Source organism: Oncorhynchus kisutch, unplaced genomic scaffold (assembly GCF_002021735.2).
Source record: "Oncorhynchus kisutch isolate 150728-3 unplaced genomic scaffold, Okis_V2 scaffold758, whole genome shotgun sequence".
Taxonomy (NCBI): Eukaryota; Metazoa; Chordata; class Actinopteri; order Salmoniformes; family Salmonidae; genus Oncorhynchus; species Oncorhynchus kisutch.
In genome coordinates this window covers 153,629-172,078 of record NW_022262703.1, presented here as the reverse complement: position 1 = coordinate 172,078, position 18,450 = coordinate 153,629, and the positions used below count along the sequence as shown (strand labels likewise).

The 18,450-nt window shown below is 40.2% G+C and overlaps 1 protein-coding gene and 1 long non-coding RNA gene across 4 annotated transcripts in view; one reads left to right on the top strand and one right to left on the bottom strand.

Annotated features, from left to right (window-relative positions):
- Nucleotides 1–2,725: 2,725 nt before the first annotated feature.
- Nucleotides 2,726–18,450, bottom strand: part of LOC116361870 (uncharacterized) — a 30,944-nt gene continuing 15,219 nt past the window's right edge. For both annotated transcript variants that reach the window (XR_004207666.1, XM_031816183.1), the window contains 2 exons: nucleotides 3,448–3,525; nucleotides 2,726–2,933 (listed from right to left, as the gene is read on the bottom strand). The gene's annotated coding sequence lies outside the window, so the exon portion shown is untranslated. The remainder of the gene's footprint in view (nucleotides 2,934–3,447; nucleotides 3,526–18,450) is intronic.
- LOC116361871 (uncharacterized) lies at nucleotides 9,383–15,124 on the top strand. Of its 2 annotated transcripts, XR_004207668.1 has the most exons (9): nucleotides 9,397–9,496; nucleotides 11,137–11,214; nucleotides 11,469–11,617; nucleotides 11,950–12,153; nucleotides 12,459–12,722; nucleotides 13,257–13,310; nucleotides 13,413–13,452; nucleotides 13,579–13,797; nucleotides 13,883–15,124. It is a non-coding gene; the product is annotated as an uncharacterized LOC116361871 (long non-coding RNA). The 2 variants fall into 2 exon arrangements; XR_004207667.1 differs by having other exon boundaries at nucleotides 9,383–9,496; nucleotides 12,459–13,310.

The window sequence follows — 18,450 nt, the reverse complement described above, 5'->3', positions numbered from 1 at the left end:
CAGGTGGCAGCGGCGGGAGGTAGGGAACTGGTGTCTGCCCAATATAAAGGATCAAAACTGGAGGAGGTAGGACTGGTGTCTGCCAATATATAAAGGATCAAAACTGGAGGAGGTAGGGAACTGGTGTCTGGCCCAATAAAGGATCAAACTGGAGAAGGTAGGGAACTGGGGCCCAATATAAGGATCAAAACTGGAGGAGGTAGGGAACTGGTGTGCCCAATATAAAGGATCATCAAAACTGGAGGAGGTAGGGAACTGGTGTCTGCCCAATATAAAGGATCAAAACTGGAGGAGGTAGGGAACTGGTGTCTGCCCATATAAAGGATCAAAACTGGAGGAGGTAGGGAACTGGTGTCTGCCCAATATAAAGGATCAAAACTGGAGGAGGTAGGGAACTGGTGTCTGCCCAATATAAAGGATCAAAACTGGAGGAGGTAGGGAACTGGTGTCTGCCCAATATAAAGGATCAAAACTGGAAGAGGTAGGGAACTGGTGTCTGCCCAATATAAAGGATCAAAACTGGAGGAGGTAGGGAACTGGTGTCTGCCCAATATAAAGGATCAAAACTGCCGGAGGAACAAAAACAGCATAAATAGGAAAGTATACCAGTTTTGTTTTGAGGACCAGGATGTTGACAGCTGTGCCATATAGATTGAAAAACAGCTGGGAAGAAATGTTTTGAATGTACCGATTCCATGGCACAGGGTGTATGAGTTGATATACAGTTGAAGTCGGAAGTTTACATACACTTAAGTTGGAGTCATTAACTTGTTTTTCAACCACTCCACAAATGTCTTGTTAACAAACTAGTTTTGGTAAAGCAAGTAGGACTTGTGCATGACAAGTAATTTTTCAAACAATTGTTTAGACATTATTTCACTATCACAATTCCAGCGGGTCAGAAGTTTATATAGACTAAATTGACTGTGCCTATAAACAGCTTGGAAAATTACAGAATGATGTCATGGCTTTAGAAGCTTCTGATAGGCTCATTTGCGTCAATTGGAGGTGTAGATGTATTTCAAGGCCTACCTTTCAAACTCAGTGCCTCTTTGCTCGACATCATGGGAAAATCAAAAGAAATCAGCCAAGACCTATATATTGCAGAAAATATTGCAGACCTCCACAAGTTTGGTTCATCCTTGGGAGCAATTTCCAAACGCCTGAAGGTACCACGGTCATCTGTACAAACAATAGTACGCAAGTATATACACCATGGGACCAAACAGCCTTCATACTGCTCTGGAAGGCGATGCGTTCTGTCTCCTAGTGATGAACGTTCTTTGGTGTGAAAAGTGCAAATCAATCCCAGAACAACAGCAAAGGACCCTGACTATGCTGGATGAAACAGGCACAAAGTAATCTATATCCACAGTAAAACGAGTCCTATATCGACATATCCTGAAAGGCTGCTCAGCAACGAAGAAGCCACTGCTCCAAAACAGCCATTAATAAAACACCAGACTATGGTTTACAACTGCACATGGGGACAAAGATTGTACTTTTAGGAGAAATGTCATCTGGTCTGATGAAACGAAAACAACTGTTTGGCCATACTGACCGTCGTTATGTGGAGGAGGAAGAAAAAGGGGAAGGCTTGCAAGCGCGAAGAACACCATCCCAAGCATCATGTTGTGGGGGTGCCTTTGCAGGGGACTGATGCACTTCACAAATATATGCATCATGAGGAAAGGAAAATGATGTGCATATATTGAAGCAGCATCAAGACATCAGTCAGGGAAGTTAAAGCTTGGTCGCAAATGGATTTTCCAAATGGACAATGACCCAAGCATACTTCCAAAGTTGTGGCAAAATGGCTTAAGCACAACCAAAGTCAAGGTATTGGAGTGGCCATCACAAGCCCTGACCTCAATCCCATAGAAAATTTGTGGGCAGAACTGAAAAAGCGTGTGCGAGCAAGGAGGCCTACAAACCTGACTCAGTTACACCATCTCTGTCAGGAGGAATGTGCCAAAATTCAGCCAACTTATTGTGGGAAGCTTGTGTAAGGCTCCTGAAATGTTTGACCCAAGTTAAACAATTTAAAGGCAATGCAACCAAATACTAATTGAGTGTATGTCAAATTCTGACCCACTTGAAATGTGATGAAAGAAATAAAAGCTGAAATCATTCTATTATTCTGACATTTCACATTCTTAAAATAAAGTGGTAATCCTAACTGACCTACAACAGGGAATTTTTACCTGGATTAAATGTTAGGAATTGTGAGACTGAGTTTAAATGTATTTGGCGTATTTGTATGTAAACTTCTGACTAACTGTGCATTTTTAAAATGACTCAAGACTTCGTTTTTTATTTAACTAGGCAAGTCAGTTAAGAACAAATTCTTATTTTCAATGACGGCAAGGAACGGTGGGTTAACTGCCTGTTCGGGGGCAGAACGACAGTTTTGTACCTTGTCAGCTCGGGGGTTTGAACTTGCAACCTTCCGGTTACTAGTCCAACGCTCTAACCACTAGTCTACCCTGCCACCCCTTGTTTTTCAGCTCACATTATTCTACAGAATTCTTGCCACCAACAATGTTGAATATTTGGGGCATTCAATTATCGTAGCTCTTCAGATTTAGTTGTGTGGATGCAAAAATCAATAGACCATTTGTTCTGGTATTGCCCTCAGGTAGCCTGTTGCTGGTCTCAGGAATGGACAAAAAAGCATAACATGAATCTAAAATTGACCCTACAAATAGCATTTTTGAGAGATCTGGAGAGACCTGGTCAGTCAATTACTAACATACTAATACTCTTACGAATCAACTCGCAATCGGTGGATTCTATTTGATTACATCTATTCAAATTGTATGTTAAACATCACAGCATAGTTGAAAGATACATGGTGTGTAGAAATCCAAAGATTGTGGCCAGCAGAGATGGGTGGGATGGGCTGAGGGAAACTGAGTTGGGATGTGGAGTGTCTGGGTGGGGGATAGAATGACGGTCAAAGACAAAAGTAGAAAATTCAGTCAAAATAAACCAACATTTTTTGAATGACACTGAGGGGCAACGCTGTTACGTCCAATGCATGTTTTGAGTGAGGATGGTTGAGGGGCAGCTCTCTGGGAACTGTGGGGGGGGGGGGGGGGGATCTTTGTTGGCAGTTAGGAGCTTGGGCCGGTGGCCGAAAGGTGGTTCTGGGCCCCGATTTGACTTTGTCAAAGTGCCCTTGGGCGTGGCACTTGACCTTTGTTGCTCTGCATAGGCTGTCTGCTAAATGACTGACTGTAAATGTTTTGTCCACTTTGTCGCCATAGTTGAGTTGAGTGAATGGAAATCACAGATACGCATCACTTATCACTTGAAAGATAACTATTTAAAGTGAAGTGGAGACTCCTAACAGAACACACCAGATTAACATTATGATTCATATCCTTTTAGAAATGTCTGTAGATTATTAAACAAAGCAACTAAAAGATAAGAATGAGACCATACCTGCTACAGACCAGAGAAAGACCACCAACACACTTCCTGCTGTTCTCAAGGCCATTGTTGCATCTCCCACCCTGCAGTCTTAGAAACAAACACTATAGCTGGTGAATAACTCCACCTGATACATTGAAGTATAAACTGTAAATGGGGTACAGGGCCTCATTACTGAAAATGAACCAGGCTCATTTTGTGTTGTATTGTGCTATATGGTTGTCTATGTGAATACTGTCTGTCTGTAAGTGTATTGCACTATGTATGTATGCAATGTGTTGCATGTCTGTCTATTTAATCTGACATAAAGTATGATACAAAATACATTCGTAATGTATACAATAGTCGTCATCATTATCAACAATCACTTATTGAACATATTTGTAGAACTGCAAAAAACATATTTCTATATTGATTATTCTGAAGCTGTTTTATTCTCAGAACCCCAAATATAGGAGGATAAATGTTCAATCCTCTACGGTCCGTCAAGCTGTACAGCAGCCTAAAGACTGACCACCAGGTTCAATGATAACTCCTATCCTCAAGCTGTGAGGCTAAACAGCAAGTGACTCTCTCACACACACACACACAAATACAGAAACCATCTGTATTGAAGGCCCATAAGGCCCATGGAGTCTGTATAAAAGTCTAGAGAGCTGGTTGTTATGGATGTAGAAAGTTGAAACACACATCCTACACAGTAAAGATGTCAACCCTCCTCCCATCAGTCTGGTCCTGAAGGGCCCTCAGATAAACCCACTGTCATTCACACGCACACTGAGCAGAGATTCAAATGGTTGTTTGCATGTCTATTTTACCCTGGTTAATCATCTCATCACTATGTAGATCAACACTCCTACACTGAGACACTTTATGAATACTGACCCTGATGTAACAACCAAAACATAACAAGTAAAATGATACATTAGCCTCAATAATGACTTACAGCTACAAACTAATAACCAAAAACTAACAAAGTTATTGTCAAGAGTACTTAGAGTGAAGTGAAGGAGAGGTCTTGTACAGTGAGTCAACTGGTTGATACATATTTAAAGTGGTCGGGAACTGTCCTTTCCTCTTAAGGTCCTCTTTACGTCATTAATATACAAGAGGACCAGAACAGCACTCATCTCTCAGCATGTCCAGCCCACTCACCTCAGCCAATCATGGCTAGCGGGAAGGTTCTGTGGCTAAACCAACTAGGCTCCTTTTATTCGTATGTACAGTTGGCATACAAGTTTGTTATTAAGGCACATGAAAGTTCACATGTTCCAGAAGGCATTTCTGCCAAATAACGCATTTTGAATAAAAAACTTTACTTTCAAATCGCTCTCCTGTGAAGTAGTGACCCAGGTCTAGTTTCCTGAAACGAGTCACAGTCTAATGTAGCATGTTGTTCATATACTATTATGTGAATATAAAGTGCTAATTAAGTACATACAGTATAATGTCCATATAAAGAACACTATGGTTCAGGCTGTAGAGGTCTACAGATGACAGGAAGGTGATGCTGGCAGTACATAGAAACAAGAAGTAGCCTACTGTAAGTGTGAATTCTGTGGTTGACACATTTTAAAAGTAGCCCAGTCAAGGCGTTAAGACATTAACATGCACAAATAACATGTCAGAAAATAGTTGCCTTTGAGAAGTGGGCCATACATTTTTAGAGGCAAAATGTTACTAAATCCCATCACTCCTCATCAGCTGCTACTGAAGGTTCCAGTGTTGTTGCAGGCGCCGTGCTCTACCAACTCAGTTACAGAGGACGATATTCTGCATTGTCTAATGTGTCTCATGTTAATACTACTCCTACACAACCCACCATCACTGTGTCTCATGTTAATACTACTCCTAAACACAACCCACATATACACAAAAACATGCACATGAATAAACTGAACTAAACTTAACACATCAACATAGTCCAGGGCCGGTATTCAGAAAGTGTATCAGAGTAGGAGTGCTGTTCTAGGATCAGTTTTGCCTTTTAGATCATAATTGTTTGGATGAGGTGAACCTGATCCTAGATCAGCACTCCTATTCTGATATACTTTATGAATACTGGCCCTGATGTAACAACCAAAACACAGCTCAAAACATCAAAAATTAAACGATACGGGAAGTCTTACCCTCAATATATGATATATTACAAGAAAAACATGAAACTATATTTCAAGATATTGTCAAGAGTACTTACAGAGTGAAGGGGAAGGTCTTGTACAGTTAGTCAACTTACTGTCGCTGCATGGAAACAAGAAGTAGTCAACTTACTATCGCTGCATGGAAACAAGAAGTGGTCTACTGCATCAGTAGAAGCAGGCGTAACCTAAGTGAGTTCTGTGGTTGATACATTTTAAAAGTAGCCTAGTCAGGGTGTGAACAGCATGTCACTAAAGCGATGTTACTGTTTCTAAATAGAAAATGGACAAAAGTCAGCATATTTGGATTTCTTTCTTTGAGTGGGCCTACATTTATTAAAAGACCCATCATTCCCATCACTCCTCATCAGCTGCATCAATGTGCAACTGAAAGTAGACTAAATAGTATGTTTGGCTCCAGTGGTCTAGACTAGATTGCCCCCTACTGGCATCTCAACATTACTACAGTCTTAATATGTCTACTAGTCTATGAAATCCCACACCTTAGTGAAACAGCAAGGACATTGTTAACATTGTGGGAGGCAACCTGTCTGCCTAGGGAGACTATGTCCCAATCATATCCTCATCCACTTGGTTCAATAACAAAATAACAAACTGGCAATAAGGGGCCTGAGAGTTCAAAGGGGGGCCTGAGAAAACAAATTGGCGACCTCCACAAGTCTGGTTCATCCTTGGGAGCAATTTGGCCATAATGACCATTGTTGTGTTTGGAGGAAAAAGGGGGAGGCTTGCAAGCTGAAGAACACCATTCAAACCGTGAAGCACAGGGGTGGCAGCATCATATTTTGGGGGTGATTTGCTGCAGGAGGGGCTAGTGCACTTCACAAAATAAATGGCATCACGAGGGAGGAAATGTGGATATATTGAAGCAACATCAAGACAGTCAAAGTTAAAGCTTGATCGCAAATGGGTCTTCCAAATGGACATTGACCCCAAGCATACTTCCAAAGCTGTGGCAAAATGGCTTATGGACAACCAAGTCAAGGTTTTGGAGTGGCCATCACAAAGCCCTGACCTCAATCCTATAGAAAATGTGTGGGCAGAACTGAAAAAGCGTGTGCAAGCAAGGAGGGCTACAAACCTGACTCAGTTACACCAACTCTGTCAGGAGGAATGTTATCGTGGGAAGCTTGAGGAAGGCTACCCAAAAGGTTTCACCCAAGTTAAACAATTTAAAGGCAATGCTACCAAATACTAATTGAGTGTATGTAAACTTCTGACCCACTGGGAATGTGATGAAATAAATCATTAAACTATTATTCTGACATTTCACATTCTTAAATCAATGTGGTGATCTTAACTGACCTACAACAGTGTATTTTTTTTACTGGGATTAAATGTCAGGAATTGTTAAACTGAGTTTAGATGTATTTGGCTAAGGTGTATGTAAACTTCCGACTTCAACTGTATATATGGACAACAGGCTACATTAGACCATGTGGACAACAGGCCTATGGTAACAGGCTACATTAGCCTATACATTCAACACAGAATCACAATGGTGATGATGGCACTGATCCCTCTACTCCTACCGGTACTGTACAACAGAGGAGGCTGGTGGGCAGATATATAGAAGGACGGGCTCATTGTAAAGGCTGGAATGGAATAAATGGAACGATATCCCATAATTCTATTCCAGCCATTACAATGAGCCTCTCCTCCTATGTCTCTGCCCACCATATTGTACAGAAGTCCCAACAGTGTAACAGAATATGATAGTGGCATATTGTACTACAACAGTGTGTTTGCTTAATTTGGGCTGCAATCCCGTTAACGGGATGATATGACAACAGCCAGTGAAAGTGCAGGGCGCGAAAATCAAAACATCAAATCTCATAATTAAAATTCCTCAAACATACATGTATCTTATACCGTTTTAAAGGTAATCTTGTTAATCCCACCACAGTGTCCGATTTCAAATGGTCTTTACGGCGAAAGCACCACAAACAATTATGTTAGGTCACCACCAAGCCACAGAAAAACACAGCCATTTTCCCAGCCAAAGAGAGGAGTCACAAAAAGCACAAATAGAGAAAATGAATCACTAACCTTTGATCTTCATCCGATGACACTCATAGGACTTCATGTTACACAATACATGTGTGTTTTGTTTGATAAAGTTCATATTTATATAAAAAAATCGGAGTTTACATTGGCGCAGTAAATTCACTAGTTCCAAAAACATCCAGTGATTTTGCAAAGCCACATCCATTCAACAGAAATACTCATCATAAATGTAGATGATAATACAAGTTATACACATGGAATAATAGATATACCTGTCCTTAATGCAACCGCTGGGTCAGATTTTTTTTTTAACTTTATGGAAAAAGCAAACCATGCAATAATCTGAGACGGCGCTCAGAACAATCAAGTCAAAATAGCCGCCATGTTGTGGTCAACATAAACCATAAATTACATGCTAAATATTCCCTTACCTTTGGTCTTCATCAGAATGCACTCCAGGAATCCCAGGTCCACAAGAAATGCTTGATTTGTTCGATAATGTCCGTTATTTATGTCCAATTAGCTACTTTTGTTAGCGCGTTTGGTATACATATCCAAACGCTCGCTCTGGTCAGCGTTATGTCGGACAAAAACTTCTAAAAGTTATATTACAGGTCGAAGAAACATTTCAAACTAAGTACAGAATCAATCATTAGGATGTTTTTATCATTAATCTTCAATAAAGTTCCAACCGGAGTATTCCTTTGTGTCTTGAGGAGTCATGGAACGCAGGTCGCTATCATGTGAAATGTGCTTGACCAGGAAATGGCTGACTGTCAGACACCTGATTCATTCTGCTGTCATTCAGTCCCACAACACAGATGCCTCATTCAAATTTCTATAGACGTTTGACATCTAGTGGAAGCCCTAGGAAGTGCAACTTCATTAATATCTCCAGGGGATTCCAATGGGAACTGTGAATACATACCAACCTCAGATTTCTCACTTCCGGTATTGATTTCTCCTCAGGTTTTTGCCTGCCATATGAGATCTGTTATACTCAGACATCATTCAAAGTTTTAAACTTCAGAGTGTTTTCTATCCAATACTAATAATAATATGCATATATTAGCAACTGAGACTGAGGAGCAGGCCGTTTACTTTGGGCACCTTATTCATCCAAGCTACTCAATATTGCCCCCCATCCATAAGAAGTTAACTGTGACTTTGTCTAGTAAACAGTTTAGTTTTCCACTAGTTTATCTAATGTATTTTAAGTTTTTTATGTTGTTATTAACCCAACATTATTGAGGACATTATTATTAGGAAGGTGCAGTAATGTTGAGATACCAGTAGGTGGAGCTCTAGTCTAGAACACTGGAACATTCAGCATTAATTTGATACAGCTGATGAGGTGATGGTCATGGGTTTAAAATGGAATGGGTTCTACTTGAGTGACATCTTGGAAATTTGACCTGTATATACAGAACTCAGAAGGGCAAGGCAACACAAAAGAAATTGTAAACATTCTAAATAGTATAGAGGGCTTTCGGATGCCTCAGAAATCACCTAGCAACCGCATCAAGCCCCCTGTAGTCGACACATTGTTTAAATGGTTCTGTGTAGTCAAAATATCACATTGAAAATGTGAAACATTTAGCTAATTTAAAACATGTAAAATGAAGGCAAGTAGATATGCAATCTGTTGCACAATTTCTATTGAAATACAGAAACATCCCTTTTTCTGAGATGCTGGTCTAGTCATCATCCATGTTAATGTCTTAACTGTCCTTTCCTTCCTCTTTAAATATGTGTCAACCACAGAATTCACACTAACTGCCAGTATGTTGACTCCCTGTACAATACCTCTCCCTTTCACTTCACTCTAAGTACTCTTAACAATATCTTGAAATATAGTTTCTGGTTTTGTTTCCAGTCAAGTCATATTATTGAGGGTAATGTATCATTTTAGTTCTTGTTATGAGCTGTGTTCTGGTTGTTACATCAGGGTCAGTATTCATAGTGTCTCAGTGTAGGAGTGTTGATCTACATAGTGATGATGATTCACCAGGGTAAAAAAGACATGCAAAGAAACATTGGAGCTCTGCAGTGTGTGTGTTCATGTGGGCCTAAGTGTGTGTCTGCGTGTGACACAGCTGATTTAGCTGAGGGCCCTTTAGGACCAGTCTGATATGGAGTAGGGTTGACATCTATACTGTGTAGGATGTGTTTTAACTTTGCTTCATCCTTAACAACCAGCTCTCTAGACTTTGATACAGACTCCATGGGCTTATTTGCCTTCCCTACACATGGTCTCTCCTACAGATGGTCTCCGTGTGTGGGCATTATCAGCCAGAAGTCCCCACAATAATAGTAAACGGACAAAAATGTTGTTAGTCCCCACAAGATCAAATGCAAGTTCTAGGGGGTAGCTAGTGTTAGTAGGTTTTGGGGTCAAGGTAAAGGAAAATAGGATTGTGAACAGGACTGAATTGTGTCCTCACAAGGTTTGTTGTACAAGACTGTGTGTGAGCCACTGCTGATTAGCCTCAGCTTGGTGATAGGTGCTGTCATTGAACCTGGTGGTCAGTCTTTAGGCTGCTGAACAGCTTGACGGACCGTAGAGGATTGAACATTTATCCTCCTATATTTGAGGTTCTGACAATAACAGTTTTAGAACAATTAATGTAGAAATGTGTGTTTACAGTGCAATACAGACAGTATTCACACAACCGTATACAGATGTAGGATCTTAATATTCCTGCAGCAACAGGAAAAGTGAATTATTATGTGGATTATAATTGTGGTGGTTGACAGTTTGTTATGGAAAATCAAGTCTGACATTTTAAATTAAACGTTAGTGTCACGTTGTATAAATGACAGGAAACTGGCGCAGAAATACGTAATAGGTTTTAATAGTCCATCAAACAATACAACCTGCCATAAAGTCACGAAGCCCAAAACACAGGATTAAAACCAAACAAAACAGCCATGTTAAACCTCTAATAAATACACAGGACGAAACACGTAATACACGGGGCGAGACATGTAATACACAGGACGAGACATGTAATACACGGGACGAAACACGTAATTACACGGGACGAAACACGTAATAACACGTAGCACGAAAGCCAAAGCAACAAAGCACAGGTGCTCACAAGACCAACAGACATGGAAACAATACCTGACCAAGACAATGGTGAACAAAGGGCACATTTATACAATTGCTAATCAGGGGAAATGGGAACCAGGTGTGCGTAATTAGACAGCTCAGTGATGCCTAGAAAGCCAGTGACGTAGACTTCCAGAATTGGTGCACAGAATGAGCAGCAGTACTGGAGGGATCCCTGACAGTTAGAAGCCTTTATAAACCTTGAATACACTACAAGTTTGCATTTGCAGGAAGAAGGAAAATTCTCTAAAACAAAAGTGTGATCAAATTAAGATCCACGTCTGTAGCACAATACAACACAATATGAGCCTGGTTCATTTTCAGTAATGAGGCCCTGTACCCCATTTCCAGCTTATACTTCATTGTATCAGGTGGAGTTATTCACCAGCTATAGAGTGAGTTGTTGTATATGTTTCTTAGACTGCAGGGTGGGAGATGTAACAATGTCCTTGAGAACAGCAGGAAGTGTGTTGGTGGTCTTTCTCTGGTCTGTAGCAGGTATGGTCTCATTCTTATCTTTTAGCAGCTCTGTTTAATAATCTACAAACTCTTATAAAAGGTTAAGAATCATAATGTTATTCTGGTGTGTTCTGTTAAGCATATCAACTTCACTTAAATAGTTTTCTGTGGTTTCCATTCACACTCAACTCAGCAACTAAAGCAACAAAGTGGAGACAAACCCTACTGTCAGTGTGAACCAATATACCTTGTCTTCATTCTGATACCATTGTGTTGTGTGACTTGTGTTTCAGTGGTACTGGGTCAGGATGGCTGGAGTGTGACATACACCACTCAGAGTATCTGTACCTTGAAGGGGTCATCAGTGGATCTGTTCTGTTCATAACAGATCAGACTGGAGGGAATTATGCTGGTGATCCTGGAGTTACTCTGTCTGTTACAGGTACAGTGATATTATATATGGTGTGGATCTGTTTAATCACTGTCTGTTACAGGTACAGTGATATTATATATGGTGTGGATCTGTTTAATCACTGTCTGTTACAGGTACAGTGATATTATATATGGTGTGGATCTGTTTAATCACTGTCTGTTACAGGTACAGTGATATTATATATGGTGTGGATCTGTTTAATTGGTTCTGTCTTGATTTGTATTGAAATAATATGAATGTGAAAGTATGCGTCTGAATTGATGATTTGAGAACGTCCACTCCTGCCTCATTTGAACTAGACAACAGGTAATTGAGGGCTTTAATGTTGTTATCTACTCCAGACCTGCAGGTGAAGGTGACCACTACATGGTGGTCAATGACACTGACCTGTAGCACCACCTGTACTCTGACTGGTAACCCCACCTACACCTGGTACAGGAACAGTAAGATTGTACAAGAGGACTCCTCCCCCTCGTACACATTCTACTTTAAAACTGAAGACAGCTTCTACTGTGCTGTAAAAGGCATCAATTCTCCTGCAGTGTGTGAGTGTGACTAATACACTTTTTAAAGTCTTTCAAAATCATCCAATCATTGGTTAGTGTTGATATGCAGTGGAACAGATATGAAATCTATCTATTATTTCAATCTATGTCCAAGTTCCATGATTGTACTCATCTCATTACTGTAGTAACTACAAGTACTTCACAAACACTGTATTGTTACATTAATGTCTAAGTTCCACATATTTATATTAATATTTCATTTATTTTAATCATAAATCCAAGTTCCATGATGCTCCTCATGTAAAGCTCTATGTATGAACAATGTGTTACATATTGTCCACCAGACGGCCCAAAGAACACCTCAGTGTCAGTCAGTCCCTCTGGTGGAATAGTGGAGGGCAGTTCAGTGACTCTGACCTGCAGCAGTGATGCCAACCCACCTGTGGACAAATACACCTGGTACAAGAAGAAAGTAACCTCAGCATAAGCATCAGGACAGAGTTACAGCATCACTAACATCATCTCTGAGGACAGAGGAGAATATTACTGTGAGGCTGAAAATAAATATGGACGTCTCAACTCTTCTTCTGTGTCTGTGGACGTTCAGTGTAAGTTCACCTAATCTTCATCTATTCATTGATAATCACACAGGTCAACAACAATAAATAATACTAAGCAATGTGAGACACTTATCCTACCGTATGACATAGAATTAAATAAATATTGTTCTTCCCTGGTTTCCCCTATATCTCCACCTTGCATTTATTACCTCATGATATGACAGCAGTGTTTCCCTGGTTTCCTCTGTGTCATATCTCCACCTTGCATTTATAACCTCATGATATGACAGCAGTGTTTCCCTGGTTTCCTCTGTCATATCTCCACCTTGCATTTATTACCTCATGATATGACAGCAGTGTTTCCCTGGTTTCCTCTGTCATATCTCCACCTTGCATTTATTACCTCATGATATGACAGCAGTGTTTCCCTGGTTTCCTCTGTCATATCTCCACCTTGCATTTATTACCTCATGATATGACAGCAGTGTTTCCCTGGTTTCCTCTGTCATATCTCCACCTTGCATTTATTACCTCATGATATGACAGCAGTGTTTCCCTGGTTTCCTCTGTGTCATATCTCAGAGCTGCCCTGACTGTTGGAGCTCTTCTAGTCACCATCTACTGCTATATTAAGAGGTGAGACAGCCATTTACATGAACTCTATTAGTAACATATCAACTTCCACTAGATGTCAGTAAGACAGTAAGAGAGCAGAACTCACTCTGTCCCTCATTACAGGAGACACACAGGAGGAAGTGATGCCACATCAGACACACAGGTAAGTTATTTCAATACCAATACAGCAGACACAGACAGGAAGTGAATTGATTAATATATTTGTGTTTTATGCAGTATTGAGTATTTGTGTTTGAGTATTTGTGTTTCTGTATCTCTCCACATCCAGATCCTGGAGAAAAAAAAATGTCATTTTAATCCATAGAGACGTGAAGGAGAAGCACGTCGGATGTTGATCTCTTCTCGGCTGGGTCCTCATTTGGGACCAAAGTTCCTTGTTGTTAAGAGACTCTCACAGACTCTGCAGACGCTAACTACAGAGGCCAACAGTGACATGTACACAGCTCTGAACATGAAAACCAGGCCACCAGAGTATGACACCCTGGCAGTAAGTCTCTTATAATGCAGTTTTTGTGTCCATGTCCATATAAATGTTATAGGGACAAGTTCTCATTCAGTGTGTCTTCTTTCAGAATGTGAGGGGACTCCCCAGTGACACAGCCCCTCAAATAGATCCTTAGCTCTCCATTTATGAGAAATGAAGAGAACCACCACAGAACCTAGACTGAAGAGAAGCACCACAGAACCTGGACTGAAGAGAAGCACCACAGAACCTAGACTGAAGAGAACCACCACAGAACCTAGACTGAAGAGAACCACCACAGAACCTGGACTGAAGAGAACCATCACAGAACCTGGACTGAAGAGAACCATCACAGAACCTGGACTGAAGAGAACCACCACAGAACCTTGACTGAAGAGCAACAGCATCAAACCAAAGCTAGGCCTCATAATGTTATTCTCTTTCTATCATGTTGCTTTTTAATCCAGAAGGTTTGAGACAATGAGCTTTAACTTTTGAGTAAATGCTGGAATTTAGATTATTCTCCTAATGATATACAGTATGTGTACTATCGTTCAAAAGTTTGGGGTCACTTAAAATGTCCTTGCATTTTTTTTTGTCCATTAAAATATAATCAAATTGATCAGAAATGCAGTGTAGACATTGTTAATGTTTTAAATGACTATTGTAGCTGAAAATGGCAGATTTGTTTGTGGAATATCTACACAGGCGTACAGAGGCCCATTATCAGCAACTATCACTCCTGTGTTCCAATGGCACACTGTGTTAGCTAATCCAAGTTTATCATTTTAAAATGCTAATTGATCATTCGAAAATCATATTGCAATTATATTAGCACAGCTGAAAATGGTTGTGCTTGCTGATTTAAAAGAGGCAATAAAACGGGCCTTCTTTAGATTAGTTGAGTATCTGGAGCATCAGCATTTGTGGGTTCGATTACAGGCTCAATGTTGCAATTTATCTATTACAGACACTCAGTTTTCAACTTATCTGTTTTCTATCTATTGATTGTATTGGTTTTTTTCTATGGGATTTTGCCAATTCCAGATTTTTACAACATATAAAGTTATGTCTTGTCTTAGTGACACAAAAATGAATTATATTGACAAGAGATTTTAAATATTTGTATCTCTGGAGTTGTTCCTGATGTGTTAAAATATGTTTTACTTTGTATTGCTGTCAGTCATTACTGGTCATTTTATATTTTATATTATGTAATACCATATTGTTCAGTGTCATGATATTCCTTGTTTTATTATCACATTATTCATTATTATGTATTTTAGACACATTGAATACAGTATAAGCATCATGTTGTAAATAAGCTCAAATGTAAACAATAAAAAGACAAATAAATTGAATATTTTGTTAATTTACATTGAATCATAACTACATATCCATTCAGCTCGTTTCTTGTATTTCTCCCTGTTGGACACATGATGGTGCCATTGAACCACATAACCCTGAGTGGCTAGGCACACACACACACACACGCACGCGAGACCTTGCCAGATTCTTTCCCGGTAGATTAGACATTGTATGGGTGTGTGCGTGTGGATGCTTGCGTCCGTATGTGTGTGGTATGGGTATGTTGTGTGGGAGAAAGATGTACATATAGGGAGGAACATAATACTGTAACACTAGAGAAAGATACACTTCGAGTGCATTTGCCATTCTGGTAAAATGCATTGTCTATTGTATAGGACAGGAGGCCAGAGTAAGGCCATGAGAGTATAGGACAGCTGGACATACCAAGGTCAGAGGGACACACAAAGGAGGGGGTCAGCCAAATGACCAACTGATGGACTATAGACATAGGCCATATATTTTTAGGACATGAAGATGCTGAAGGAATGTCAGAAGAGACACATAGTCTACGAGTCCTAATAAGGACAGACATACCAAAGAACACACCAGGCTGAACGTAAGGGGGCCCATAGCATAAGATGGGCATGTATTATTTTTGTGACATGAAGAGGTCCTGTCACCATTATAACTTGACTGAAAGCAGATATGGGCGTTATCGAGCTGAACAAGCGGGATGCACAGATTGGGATATAATGGTGGCAGATGGACTGAGGGAAGTAACTTCATTTGCATGTGGGATGGACTCATATGTTGTATGTGTATAAATCAGAGCCAGTGCTCTAGACAAGTGTGTGTTCCGCGGACCATCTAGGCTTCTGATATGTTTGTATTAAAAGCCTATATTGAATTCACAAGTTCTTGTAAGTGTTACATTTTGTTAAGAATCTCCACGACAGTTGCTCCCTAGACTATTGAAGGTGTACTCAAATTTAAGTGGTCCAATAGATGTCCTAGGTGGCAAAGATCTGGATGGACTACAGTTGAAGTCAGAAGTTTACATACAGCTTAACCAAATACATTTAAACTCAGTTTTTCACAATTCCTGACATTTAATCCTATAAAAAATTCCCTGTTTTAGGTCAGTTAGGATCACCACTTTATTTGAAGAATGTGAAATGTCAGAATAATAGTAGAGAGAATGATTTATTTCATCACATCCCCAGTAGGTCAGAAGTTTAGAAAGGTAGTATTTGGTAGCATTGCCTTTAAATTGTTTAACTTGGGTCAAACGTTTCGGGTAGCCTTCCACAAGCTTCCCACAGTAAGTTGGGTGAATTTTGTCCCATTTCTCCTGACAGAGCTGGTGTAACTGAGTCAGGTTTGTAGGCCTCCTTGCTTGTACATGCTTTTTCAGTTCTGCCCACACATTTTCTATGGGATAGAGGTCAGGGCTTTGTGATGGACACTCCAATAGCTTGACGTTGTTGTCCTTAAGCCATTTTGTCACAACTTTGGAAGTATACTTGGCGTAATTTTTCATTTGGAAGACCCATTTGATACCAAGCTTTAACTTTCTGACTAACGTCTTGAGATGTTGCTTCAATATATCCACATCATTTTCCTGCCTCATGATGCCATATATTTTGTGAAGTGCACCAGTCCCTCCTGCAGCAAAGCACCCCCACAACATGATGCTGCCACCCTAGTGCTTCACGGTTGGGATGGTGTTCTTCAGCTTGCAAGCCTCCCCCTTTTACCCCAAACATAATGATGGTCATTATGGCCAAACAGTTGTTTTTGTTTCATTAGACCAGAGGACATTTCTCCAAAAAGTACGATCTTTGTGCCCATGTGCAGTTGCAAACCGTTGTCTGGCTTTTTTAATGGCGGTTTTGGAGCAGTGGCTTCTTCTTTGCTGAGCGGCCTTTCAGGTTATGTCGATATAGGACTCGTTTTACTGTGGATATAGATATAGTTTCCTCCAGCATCTTCACAAGGTCCTTTGCTGTTGTTCTGGGATTGATTTTCACTTTTCACACCAAAGTACGTTCATCTCTAGGAGAAAGAACGCGCCTCCTTCCTGAGCGTTATGGCGGCTGTTTATACTTGCGTACTATTGTTTGTACAGATGAACGTGGTACCTTCAGGCGTTTGGAAATAGCTCCCAAGAATGAACCAGACTTGTGGAGGTCGACAATTTGTTGTAGGCTGGCTGATTTTCTTGGCTGATTTCTTTAGATTTTCCCATGATTTCATGCAAAAAGAGGCACTGAGTTTGAAGGTAGGCCTTGAAATACATCCACAGGTACACCTCTAATTGACTCAAATCATGTCAATTAGACTATCAGAAGCTTCTAAAGCCATGACATCATTTTCTGGAATTTTCCAAGCTGTTTAAAGGCACAGTGAAATTAGTGTATGTAAACTTCTGACCCACTGGAATTGTGATAGTTATTTATAAGTGAAATAATCTGTCTGTAAACAATTGTTGGAAAAGTTACTTGTGTCATGCACAAAGTATGTCCTAACCAACTTGCGAAAACTACAGTTTGTTAAAAAGAAATTTGTGGAGTGGTTGAAAAACAAGTTTTTATGACTCCAACTTAAGTGTATGTAAACTTCCGACTTCAACTGTACCTATGTGAGAGTGGATTCTCAGCCCTCACTAGCATGAAAACTGAATAAAGGCACAGACTGTGTGTGGAAAATGATTTAAGACTGAGACTCTCCAATACAACCCAACGTTGCAGAGTTATGTGCATCCTTTCAAGCACACCCATCTCATTAACCTGTGGTGAGTTACTCACAATGAACAAATAAGGTTTTACATGTAAGATGGCAAAATAATGAGCAAAATGATTCACTAATATTATAGTATTTTTTGTGCCCTGGTCCTATAAGAGCTCTTTGTCACTTCCCACGAGCCGGGTTGTGACAAACTCACACTCATTCTTATGTTTAATAAATGTATCGTATAGTGTGTGTGCGGCAGGCTTACAATGATGGCAAAAAAAACTATATTTGAGAGTGCTAGACGGGGTACACAACTGGAGGTTGAATGTTTGAAGGGGTACAGGACTATAAAAAGTTTGGGAACCACTGATCTGAACCAACAACACTTACTGGCAGTGCAGAGAAACAAGAAGTATCCTCCTGTAAGTGTGAATTCTAAACAGGGAGATAAGACATTAACATGCATAAACAGCATCTCAGAAGAGGGTTGCATTTCTTCATTTGAGGAGTGGGCCATACATTTTTTAAAGAGGAGAAATGTGACCCATTCCCATCACTCCTCATCAGCTGCATCAGTGTTACTGAATGTTCCAGTGTTCTAGACTAGAGCGCTCCCTACTGGCATCTCAACATTAC